The sequence below is a fragment of the Sciurus carolinensis genome, chromosome 8 (genome assembly GCF_902686445.1).
Source record: "Sciurus carolinensis chromosome 8, mSciCar1.2, whole genome shotgun sequence".
Taxonomy (NCBI): domain Eukaryota; kingdom Metazoa; phylum Chordata; class Mammalia; order Rodentia; family Sciuridae; genus Sciurus; species Sciurus carolinensis.
The window spans coordinates 68,420,778-68,431,807 of NC_062220.1; the positions used below are offsets into that span (position 1 = coordinate 68,420,778).

Consider the following 11,030-nt stretch of genomic DNA (forward strand, 5'->3'; position numbering starts at 1 on the left):
CTCAGACCAGACTAGATGGACATGTGAACTTTAAAAATAATTTAATACTTAAAAAAGAAGGTATTTCTGATTAAGCATGGGCCTATCCATTCTCCTCCCCAAGTGCCCCTCTTTCCCTGTCAGCTGCTACCATGTTAGTCCAAGCCTCCCATCAGCTCTCATCTGAACTCTGGCAATGGCCTCCTAACAGGTCTCCTCCTTCTTCCCTTGACCTCTCCTACCACTCCTCAAATGAGCAGCCAGAGGCATCTTCTGTAATTGCAAATCTGGTCACATCACTCACTGACCTTAAATTCCTGTTGTTTCAACCCTAAACTCAAAATCAAAATCTATAACATGATCCCAAAGCCTATGTGCTCTGCCCCACAAGTCCCCTCACCAGTCACTAGCCCCCTCAGGTTGTTACCTTCCAGACTCCTGTTTCTTGAACTCAGCAAGCTCTTTACTTCTTTAAAGCCTGTGCATATGGTGTTTTCCTTGCCTGGAATAATCGCCTGCTCACCTCCGCTTAGCTGGTATTCATCCTTCAGTTCTTGGCTTATTGCGAGGCTTCCACGAAGAGGCCTTCACTGATCTCCACCCCTTACTTTCTCTCACTGATCCTTGCACTTTTCTGTCCCAATACTTAATATACAGTGTGATCATATATTTATTTATGAGTGTTCCTTTTAAATGCCATGACGATTTTGTGTTGTTAACTATGTGCTTCTTGTGCCTCGTGCAGTATCTAGTACATAGAAATGATCAATAAAGACTCATTGGATGAATAATGAATAATGATGAGTAATGCTCTTTGAATGTTATTGTCTTATCAATCCTTTCAGGACAAGAGTTTAGTTCATTTATTCTCCAGTCATTAAACATTTGTTGAATGCCTATTAGTGCTCAGTGCTGGAATAAACAATGAGTAAGACACAATCCCTGCTTTTAAGGAAGTTCCAGGTGGGACAGTGTAGGGACTAAATGGTGGTCCCCCAAATACCAGATTTTAATCCTCCCTATAAACTGTAAATGTTATCCTTATTTGGAAAGAAACTCTTGCAAATGTGATTAAGGATCTTGAGGTGGGGAGATTATACTGGATTACCCGTGTGGAACCTAAATGCTGTCACATGCATCCTTATAAGAGGGAGGTAGAGGGAGACTTCACACACACACACACACACACACACACACGCACGTGCACACACACTATGTAATGATGGAGGCAGAGACTGAAGTAAAGTGGTCATAAGCCAAGGAACTCTAATAGTCACCAGAAGCTGGAAGAGACAGGAAACTCACTCTCAGCTACAGTTTCTGGAGGGAGTATGGTCCTGTTGACACCTTTATTTTAACCTATGATATTGATTTCAGACTTCTAGTCTTTAGAACTGTGAAAAAATTAACTATTATTTCAAACTAGCCAGTCTGTGGTTAACTTATTACAGCAACCAGAGGAAACTAATGCAAACAGTGAAACAAGTAAATAAATCTTTGCAAGACACATCAACATGGAGAAAAGAATCAAGGTGATAGATGGTTGCAGAGGGAAGAGCTGCCTGGGAGGTGTCTGGGAAGGATGGACCACAGAGCTGGGTTTTAAAAGATAAGCAACCATCTTCCAGGCAGCTTTGGAGTGGATGCACAGGGAGATCATTCCTGTAGGAGCAGCAGCAAAAGTAAAGATATGGGAACACATAGAGCATGGTGTGTTCAGGGAAACAGAGTATCTGGGTTCAGTTGGGAATTCAGGTAGATGAAAAAGAATGGTAGGAACAGGAGGTAGATAAAGAAACTCTGTGGATAGATTGTGAAAGGCCTTGGCATGGTAATGTGCTTAGCCTTTATTCTGTAAGTAATAGGAGACTCATAGAAAAAAGGGATGTTTGATTTGTAGAAAGTGAATTTCTGCAGCAATATGAATAGTGAACTAAAGCGCCAGAAACCAGTTCAGTTCTGCTACTATGGCATCTAAAGATGAATGAGACTCAATTCTCACCCATAAGTAAGGGCTGGGGATATGGCTCAGTTGGTAGTATGTTTGCCTGGCATGCACAAGGCCCTCAGTTCAAGCCCCAGCCCACAAAAACAAAAGCCCTTAAGAGATTGTAAGAGAAAACAAATACATTGTTACAAGGGAATAACAATGATATAATCCTGTTAGAGACAATGAACAGAGGCAGTGGGGATAAGGGAATGGAGCTAACAGGAAGACACCTCCTTAGTACAAACTGAAGGAACTTGGGATGTAGGAGAGGGAGAACTCAAGGACAAACCAAGAATTCAAATTTGTAAGGCTGAGAATTATGATGAATAGAATTGTGGGATGGGGGTGGGGGGGGGAGGGCAAGGAATTTAGTTCTGGTTGAATTTAAGATGCCTGAGAGCCAAGTAGAGACTTCAGAAAGATGGTTAGAAATATCCGTTGAGAGTGTGTTCTAGAGAAACAGTTCTGGGAATCATCAGCATGAGAGGGAATTTGAAGGTATCATGGTGAACAAGGAGGCAGGTAGATAAAAGAAAAGGATAGAGCAGAGCCCTGGACAGCACTAGAAGGTAAATAGAAGATGTACAGGTGGAGTCGTGTACCACAAGGATTATAGACAGAGTTTCCTGGAATCTTTTAGGTATTGATGGCTTTTGTAAATTCCTTTATTTTGGGTCTTGAAAAAACCTTATTGTCTTTAGGCCAATAAACTAGGAACTTTGTTGGCAGTCTCTACTTTTGTGATTGCTGGCTTCCTGGGATCCTGCCTAAGGATAACACTGTAATTGGGTTAATCTGAACAACCACGTCAGTAACCAAACCCTTGACCAAATTATTAAACAATCAATCCAGTGAACACTTAATGATCTTGTCGATTGACTGATCGTAATTAAAATTGAAATGCCTCTTTGTCCAACAATTGGACCAATTCATCACCATTTCTCGAGATAAGCACTTTCCAGTTATTAACGGCTTCTGTTCAGATTGGCATTTTCTGTGAAGCTATATAAAAGTCTGCTTGAATTAATGAGCTTTGGAACTCATTAACTTCTTATGTCCTTGTTGTGTTCTGAGTGTTACTGGCAAACTTGAGGCATGAGCAAGGCAGAGGGAAGAATGGAAAGAAAAGACAAGAGGAAGAGAAGAGAAATGGGGGGAGGAAAAGAGGAAGGGGGAAATGAAGAAGAAAGAACAGAATCAGAAAAGGAGGTTTTATCTGAATTTCTTCCTCAAGGTGGAAAGAAACAGTCCCAGCAGTCTTACTTCCATCAGTGAGGTGCAGTCGGATTCAAGTATGGTGATGTCAGACAAAACTGGGCTCTGAGCCCTAGATCAGTCCATCCTACTTTTGAGACCTTGGACTGGACAGTCTCTGAGCTCCATTTTACCCATCCTGAGAGATAACATACGCAGAGGTTGAGATTCTTCTTTCTGGAGCGGCCTTTAAACAGCAATCCTGCCACTTAACAGCTGTACGACCTTAGTTGCTAGTTACTTAACCTCTCTCTGATCCCATTTCTTAATGTTTTAAATTGAGGAAAATAACAATATCTTTCATGGAGTTTTCGTGTTCTTAAATGAGTAAAGCACTTGGAACGGTGTGCTTAATGTTAGCTATTAGCTCTAAAATTGTAACAATTAACTTGGGAAATATTTGTAAAAGCTCCTTGCACAATGCCTGGCTTAGGGGAGTTGCACGCAGACTGTGACTCCCTTTCCCTTCTCTCAACTCCTCAGATGCCCTAGATGGAGGTGATGTAGAAGAATGACTTCTTTAATTCCTCTTTGCTTGTCAGGGCAGCTCCAAGTCCACAGTGACCAGGCCATTCTGATCCTCTACACATGTCCTGGTCTCACTTGGCTCTGGGCCAAACAGATGGAGCACCACCTGGGAGAGGAGTTTTAATGGGTTGTTTTCTTTTTTTTTTCCAAAGCAATTTTAAGAGGAGTTACAAATTGTTCTTTGCAACAGCTTCAAAAACTCACCATTCTTTGGAAGGTAAACTTGGCATGTCCAAGGCATGCTAATTAAAACAGTAATCCAAAAGAGGTCAAAGAGGACAGAAAGTCAATGCTGGTAAAAGCTCAGAAGCTGGAAAGCCACTGCAATGTTCATCTTTTTGTGTGTGATCTGAGTGCAGAACATGGAATAAAAGAGTGAAGCAAATCTTTTAGCTTCTTTCCTAACTAATGGAGACGCATATATTTAACACACACACATATACACCCAACTAGTTCCTTTTCACACAATTTATTATCTGCATGAAACCACTTATATGGTTGGGGGAAAAAAGCCACTATAACCCTTTTGACCCAAAAGTAAAAAATGCAGCAGGCATAAACACTAAGGAGATTCATCCAAGAACCAATAGGGAGAATGCAGATTTCACTCCCACAATGAGGGAAGCACAAAAGCACCTCCCTCCTCTTCGCCCAGTCTCCAGATTACCTTTCAGTTCCTGGGGTGTCATACTTACTTTCTACTGCCCTACTCTGGGGCAGGGGGGTGGCTGTAATAAACCGTGGTACCTGACAGGTCCCCTGTGGTGCCAGTAAATGGAGATGACACTAAGTAGTATGAAGAGTGAGGAGTGCAGGGGTTTGGAGTCAAGCTACTTGAACTTGACTCCACTGGTAATTTGACTCCACCTCCAACAATTTTCAGGGGTATGAATTTGTTATTTCACACCTTTTCCTTGCTTTATCTTTCCTCATCTCTAAAATAGAGATGGAGCTAGTATCTGCCTCACAGAGTTGCTGTGGGGATTAAAGGAGATCAAGTGGTTAGCTGACTCATGATAAGCAGTCAATAAACCATTGGTATTCTTTTCAAAAGCTCAGGGTGAGGGTCAAATACCAGGTAGCTGTGGAGGTAGGTTGTGGCAAAAACCTTCTGGCCACCTGCAGTGGATGAACTCTTTTCCCATTGTGCAGGAGAAATTGAGTTAGTCATAAATGCAGCAAGGTGTTAATCACGTGGGCTTTGCCATGATATTGCTATCTTTCTAAGTGTTGACTGTGTGCTAGGTTATCCTTCCTGTACTGCTATCAAGGTCACATGCCAATTGTCTCGAAAGTGCTATTAAAACTTTATTACTAAACATCTGTCTCTTTTACCTCCTGTGTGGGAACCTGAGTAGCCCAAGGGTATGAGGCATCCTGACAAATATCTTCCAGAGATTAATTCCAGGGAGGAGAATTGTGAACACTGGCCAACCCAAAACCATGGTAAGGACGATGGTGGACCTACTATTCAGTCCCTCCTACGTTTTTGCCACTCACTGGTAGGTGAAGATTTTAGCCAGGGAAGCATCGCCTCTCTCATAAATCTGGCTCTGCTTCTCACTGGGTGAATCCTTTAGCAAGGTGACCAGGGCAAGTACTGCAACGTCTTAGGAACTTGACTTCAATAAACCACACCAATGCTACATTTATTCCTGACACCACCTTTAGAGATAGGATATAGTCAGTGGAAAAATAAAAAGAAAAAGATGCCTGTTGGCCTGTGGAAAGAGCCTGAGGGAATAGAAAGGGAAAAAGGGTGCTAGGTAGTGACATAGTAAGGCCAGGGTAGGTAGTGCATTTGCTCTCTGGAGTCAGTAGTATATTTTTGTTCTAACTGGGTTTAAATTGGTTTTAACTGGAATTGAACTGAGTCTTTAGCTTTACATATCAAAAAATGCCTCTTAAGGGAAAGGGAAGGTACTAGGGAATGAGAGATCAAATTATGTTATATGTATGTAAAAATATGACATAATGAATCCCACTTATTTTAATACACCTATACAAAATTTAAAATTCTGTAGAAGATGTACCTCTTGTACATTTTTCAGCTTCTTGTACCCTATATTCCTTTCATTTTTCTTGCCATATCAGTGAGTCAGCATGGGAACTTCATTTGCAGGAAAAAGATCAATGTTGCCCTGAGAAATGGGGTAGAAAGGGTACCTATAATCCACTGTGTTCTCCACTGCCCAAAGGCCCTGGGAGGAAGTCAGTAGTGCTGGGGGCTGGGGGGTGGGGTAGAGTTTGAAGAGCCTGCCTCCTTGCCTGGTCCTGCCTTGGCCCCTCCAGCCAAGACCCCCTTCCATTCTGCCCACCTCCCTGGGCTTCAGCCTCACTGGCCTCCTTCTCATCTCAGAGCCTCAACACAAAGCTCTGCACTAGTTTCCCTTGGCCTGGTTGACTTCCAACTCCTGGTCTCTCACGCCTTCCCTGCACTACTCCCTGATTTTAAATTCACTCCTCTTGTTTTTCTTTTCTTTTCTTTTCTTTTTTAAAAATATATATTAGTTGTAGGTGGACACAATACCTTTATTTTATTTTTTTGTGGTACTGATGATCAAACCCAGTGCCTCCCATGTTCCAGGTGTGTGCTCTACCACTGAGCCACATTCCTAGCCCCCTCTTGTTTTTCTTTTACCGTCCCCATGTCATTTCCTTTCTCAGCATTTAACATAATTCAGGTTAATTTGTTTCCTTTCCTTTTTAAAGATATTTAGAATTTTTTCATTGACACAATTGCATATTTATGGCACACAATGTGATATTTTGACATGTATACAATGTGCAATGATCAAATCAGTGTAATTAGTGTATCTCCCACCTCAAACATTTATCATTTCTTTGTATTGGCAACATTCAAAATCTTCTGTTCTAACTATTTTGAAATATACAATAAATTATCTGTTGCTTATTTTCTTTATTTGTCGCCAGAATCCCTTATTAGAAGTTCTGGGAAAGCAGAGACCCTGTCTGTCTTATTCATTCTTTAATCTGTAGGTTCATAAGACACTCTCAATTAATTTTTGTTGAATGAATGAACTTGGATTTCGAAGCTCTAAATATCAAGATTATGTTTTTGTTTTGGTTTTGGTTTTGGTATAAGCCAGAGAATCTAGATGGAGGGTGAGTTTTCCAATTTATAAAAATATTTCTTAGCTGTTTGCAGTGGCCCATACTTGTAGTCCCAGCTACTCTGGCATCTGAAGCAGGATAATGACTGAGCCCATGAGTTTGAGACCAACTTGGGCAACATAGCAAGATCCTGTTCCCCACACCCCCAATTTCTTTCATTCATTCATTCATTCATTCTCTCATAGTCTTAGACATATGGAGAGGAGTTAATGGTTGATTCTTTTTTTAACCCTCTTCTATGAAAGTCTTAGAAGATCTTAATCATAACCATTCTGTGTAGCATTAACAAAGGGCAAAGATACATGATCACAGACCTACATCAGGGACATTCCTTATGAAGTACAAACTGAACTGGCCAAGAATGCAGTAAACCCAACCCTGAAGCCAACACCTCACAATTCTAGGAGATTTGAGCAGATGTGCAGTGTGGCGGTGTATACTGATTTAAAATGCACTCCCACCAGCACCATACCATACCCCTCCTGGTACAGCCAACCTAGAGACAGACATAGGAGAGAGAGAGGAAGACAACCAGGAGGAAAGGTGAATTTACCATGACACAGAGGACAAGAATGTCGAAGCTGGTGAGTACATTTAATCACTGTATCTTCAAATGTATAAGAACAATAGTGATATTGCTCAGGACTGGAGACAGGACACCTATCATTCTAGAGACAACACTGAGGGTTTATTGAGGGCGGGGAAGAAGTTTCTCTTTTAGTTGCTCTGTGCTTTGCTATTCGGTAGCAGGACAATAATGAATTATAAATCTTTAGACATGACCCATTTGAAAGCCTGTGTGTGTAGGCTAGATAAAGGTAATTGGGTGTAACCACTTTTTAAAGGAGTGCCGGGTACATAGTAGGTGCTCAGGACATTTGCGGACTTAAAGAATGCAATCAATAATTCTCTAGGGCCTGCGATTATTTTTCCTAGGATCGTTTAGAAGCCTAATTTAGTGTATTCCAAAAGGAACATTGCTCTCCAAAGAATTAACTACCCTGGCTGAAATTTGTACTTTCATGGTGTTTCTGAAATTATTTTTCAGAATAAGGTCAAGGACTTCCTTAATTTTTTTTAAAACCCAGGCACATTAACCCATTAGTTATGGTTACATTATCAGATTTCTGCATCCTGGCCCAAAAAGTAAGGTAAACAGAATGTGGTAGGAAAGTGTGTGTGTGTTGGGGGTGGGGTGTTCTCATTTCACCCACACTTCAGCCTGATCAGAGCAAGTCCTGTCAATTGTCTCTTTTACAGTGAGGCAATTGAAGTTCAGAGAATTAGGTGACTTGCCTGACACTATGGGAATAGTGAGTCCTGAAGACTAAGACAATATCTCTCTATCAGATTGCTTTTACCTGACACTTGCTTGGTTTGTGTTGAGAATTTCAAATAATACCCAGTGGGTGACCACAGCTCAGGAGTTATAAATATCCAACGTTAGTCCCCCAGATCCCCTTAAATCCTTGTGGCTCCTGAGCTATGAACATGCCAGCAACAGCAAACAACAGTACACTGTCTAGAAGGAACCTGATATTTATGATTATTTTCATTAATTCAGTATTCAGTGGTTGATCAAAGAAATTGCATTAATTTATATAATATTCATCTGACACATATTTATTGCTCTCCTGCTGTGTGTCAAACCCTGTTCTAGGTCCTGGAGATACAATAGTAAATAAAGGAGTGAAAAAAAAATGTGTCCTCCTGAGCTTAGATTCTAGTGAAATAAACAAAACAAATAAGTTGCACTTATAGTGCGACAGATGGAGATAAATGCTATGAATAAAAGTAAAGCAGGAAAGAAAAATACAGGTAGGGAGAACTATGATGGACCTTTAAATTAGGTGATCAGGAATGGATCTATTAAGAGCAGCCTATGTGCCAAGTCTTGAGGGAGGCAGAGAAAGCCATGAGGACACCAGGGAAGATTGTTCCGGGAAGAGGGAAAAACAGGTATAAAAATTCCATTACAACAAATTAATGACATATGTTTAAGAGGATCTTGAGCGAGAAATACCCAGTTTGGTGACTCTTACATAGATTTGGATGAAGAGGGATAAATACCTAATTAATATATAAGCTTATGATGTAAACATTTGATCTGTAATTATTAAAGAAGAAATCAATATTTGAGCCTTGGGCTGTGGTTTACATAGGAAATTAATTTTTAATCACATTTTTCATGAGGAAGAGCTTTAACTTATTAATTAATCAATTACTGACTGTGAGAAGGTTGTGTGCAATATATTAACCAAAACCAATTCTTTCATATTTTAGAGGTGTTTGTGTGGTATTACATAGGGCAAAGATATTGTGAACATAAACAGATCACCATTATGCTGCGGTGCACAATGACAGTTTGGTTCCACCCACATCCCATGAACTTACCCCAGAAGTCTTTCAGCTCAGAGAAGAAATGCACTTGCGGACGTTCTGTTTTACACAGGGTGGATTTAGTGCCGCTCCACATGCTGCAGACACCATTGTACCTCTGTGACTAGAGGATAAATGACGATTGTTGGTTCTGAAGATAATCACAATGCTGGGTAAACTTGTGCTGCTGCTGATTTGATCTTCTTGCCCTAGGCAAGGCCTCTAGTCTCCTTGGTTCAGTAAACATTTACTGAGCACCTACTTTGGCAAGGCACTTTGCTGGGGTAAGCAAGGCAAAAATGGTGTCTGCTTTCACAGGGCTTCCCTCTCCAGGACAGTGTAGACAATAAGCAGGCCTATAAACATGCATGCACACACACACATGCACACACATTATAAAAAGTTAAGATCATGATCAGCGAAGCAAACAACAGGGCATAGTGGCAGAGAAGAACAATGGGCACTTAATGTAGCTTGGGAGAATCAGGAAGAGCCTCTTTAAAGAGGCGACTTTAAGTAGACACTGGCAGCATCAGAAGAAACCCCCAGGTGAGCAGCTGGGGGAAGGGCAGCCCCAGCCTAGGAAGTGTAGAAAGCACAGGTGCAGAGGGAGGTGGTGGGATGCAGGATGCTCTGCTGAAGCTGAGATTGTGTGAGGCCACAAGTGAGTGAGCACAGAACAACGTTTTGGTATCCAGTCAACTGATTCATTGTTTTGAGCAGCAGTGTTCCCTGGGTCATCTGAATTGCTTGGGTCCAAAATTATCTCACAAGAGCAGAGAATGGGATTTGCCTTTATCTTATGAAGGAGGCTATCACTTATTCTAAAAGTCAGATTAATTGGGGTGTAATTTACATACAATGAAATTTAGGGGTTTTAGTGGACACTTCTGAGTTTTGGCAAATATTAACAGTTGTGTGGTTACCACCACGTTTAAGATATAGGAAGTTTCCATTACCCAGAAGAATTCTCTTTTGTAGTTGCAAAATCTCTCCTCACTCCAGATGTTTGTAACTACCTTTCTAATTTTTGTCCCTATAGCTTTTGCCTTTTCCAAAAATCTTATGTAATGAAATCATATACTACATCATACTTTCTGAGTCTTAACTTATTTCATATAGCATAATGCATTTGAGATTCACCCATGTCATGTGTATTAGCAAGTGCTCCTTTTTTGTTGACTAGTATTCCATCCTGTGGATGTATTGCGGTTTATACCAGTCTCCAGTTGAAGGTCACTGGGTTGTTTCTGGGTTTTGGCTATGATGAATAAAGTCACTATCAATATTTCCATCCACTTGTGTTCATGTGTGTGTGAACAAACATACTTTGTTTTTCTAGGTTAAATACTTAGGAGTAGTACTACTGGGTTATATGGTAATAATATATATTTAACTTTATAAGAAAATGCCAAATTGTTTTGCAAAATGACTGTCATTTTGCATTCCCACCATCAATATATGAAAATTCCAGTTAACAGAAATCTTTTTTTTTGCTTTCTTTTAAAAGTGATTGTTTCCCTTTCTTTTCTAATCTATAATATTCACTTGTGGATAGGATGCTATGCTGTCTGGGTATCGGTACTGGGGTCCAGCTCTAGCAGTGGTCGGGGGTCCTAGGTGAATGGGAGGCGTCGGTGTGGTGGAGAAACAGCAGACAGAGACACCAAGTGTTCTGAGGCTGAATCTGAATCTTTATTTTTTCTGCCAGACTTTTTATAGATTTTTTTTTTAGTAATGATTATATCATTTTATGGTTAGTTTA

At 40.6% G+C, this 11,030-nt stretch overlaps 1 protein-coding gene across 1 annotated transcript in view; it reads right to left on the minus strand.

Annotated features, from left to right (window-relative positions):
- The window catches only part of Slc26a3 (solute carrier family 26 member 3), a 68,082-nt gene extending 58,523 nt beyond the window's left edge, over positions 1-9,559 (minus strand). Inside the window, exon 1 of the mRNA XM_047560059.1 lies at positions 9,281-9,559. The gene's annotated coding sequence lies outside the window, so the exon portion shown is untranslated. The remainder of the gene's footprint in view (positions 1-9,280) is intronic.
- Positions 9,560-11,030: the final 1,471 nt, after the last annotated feature.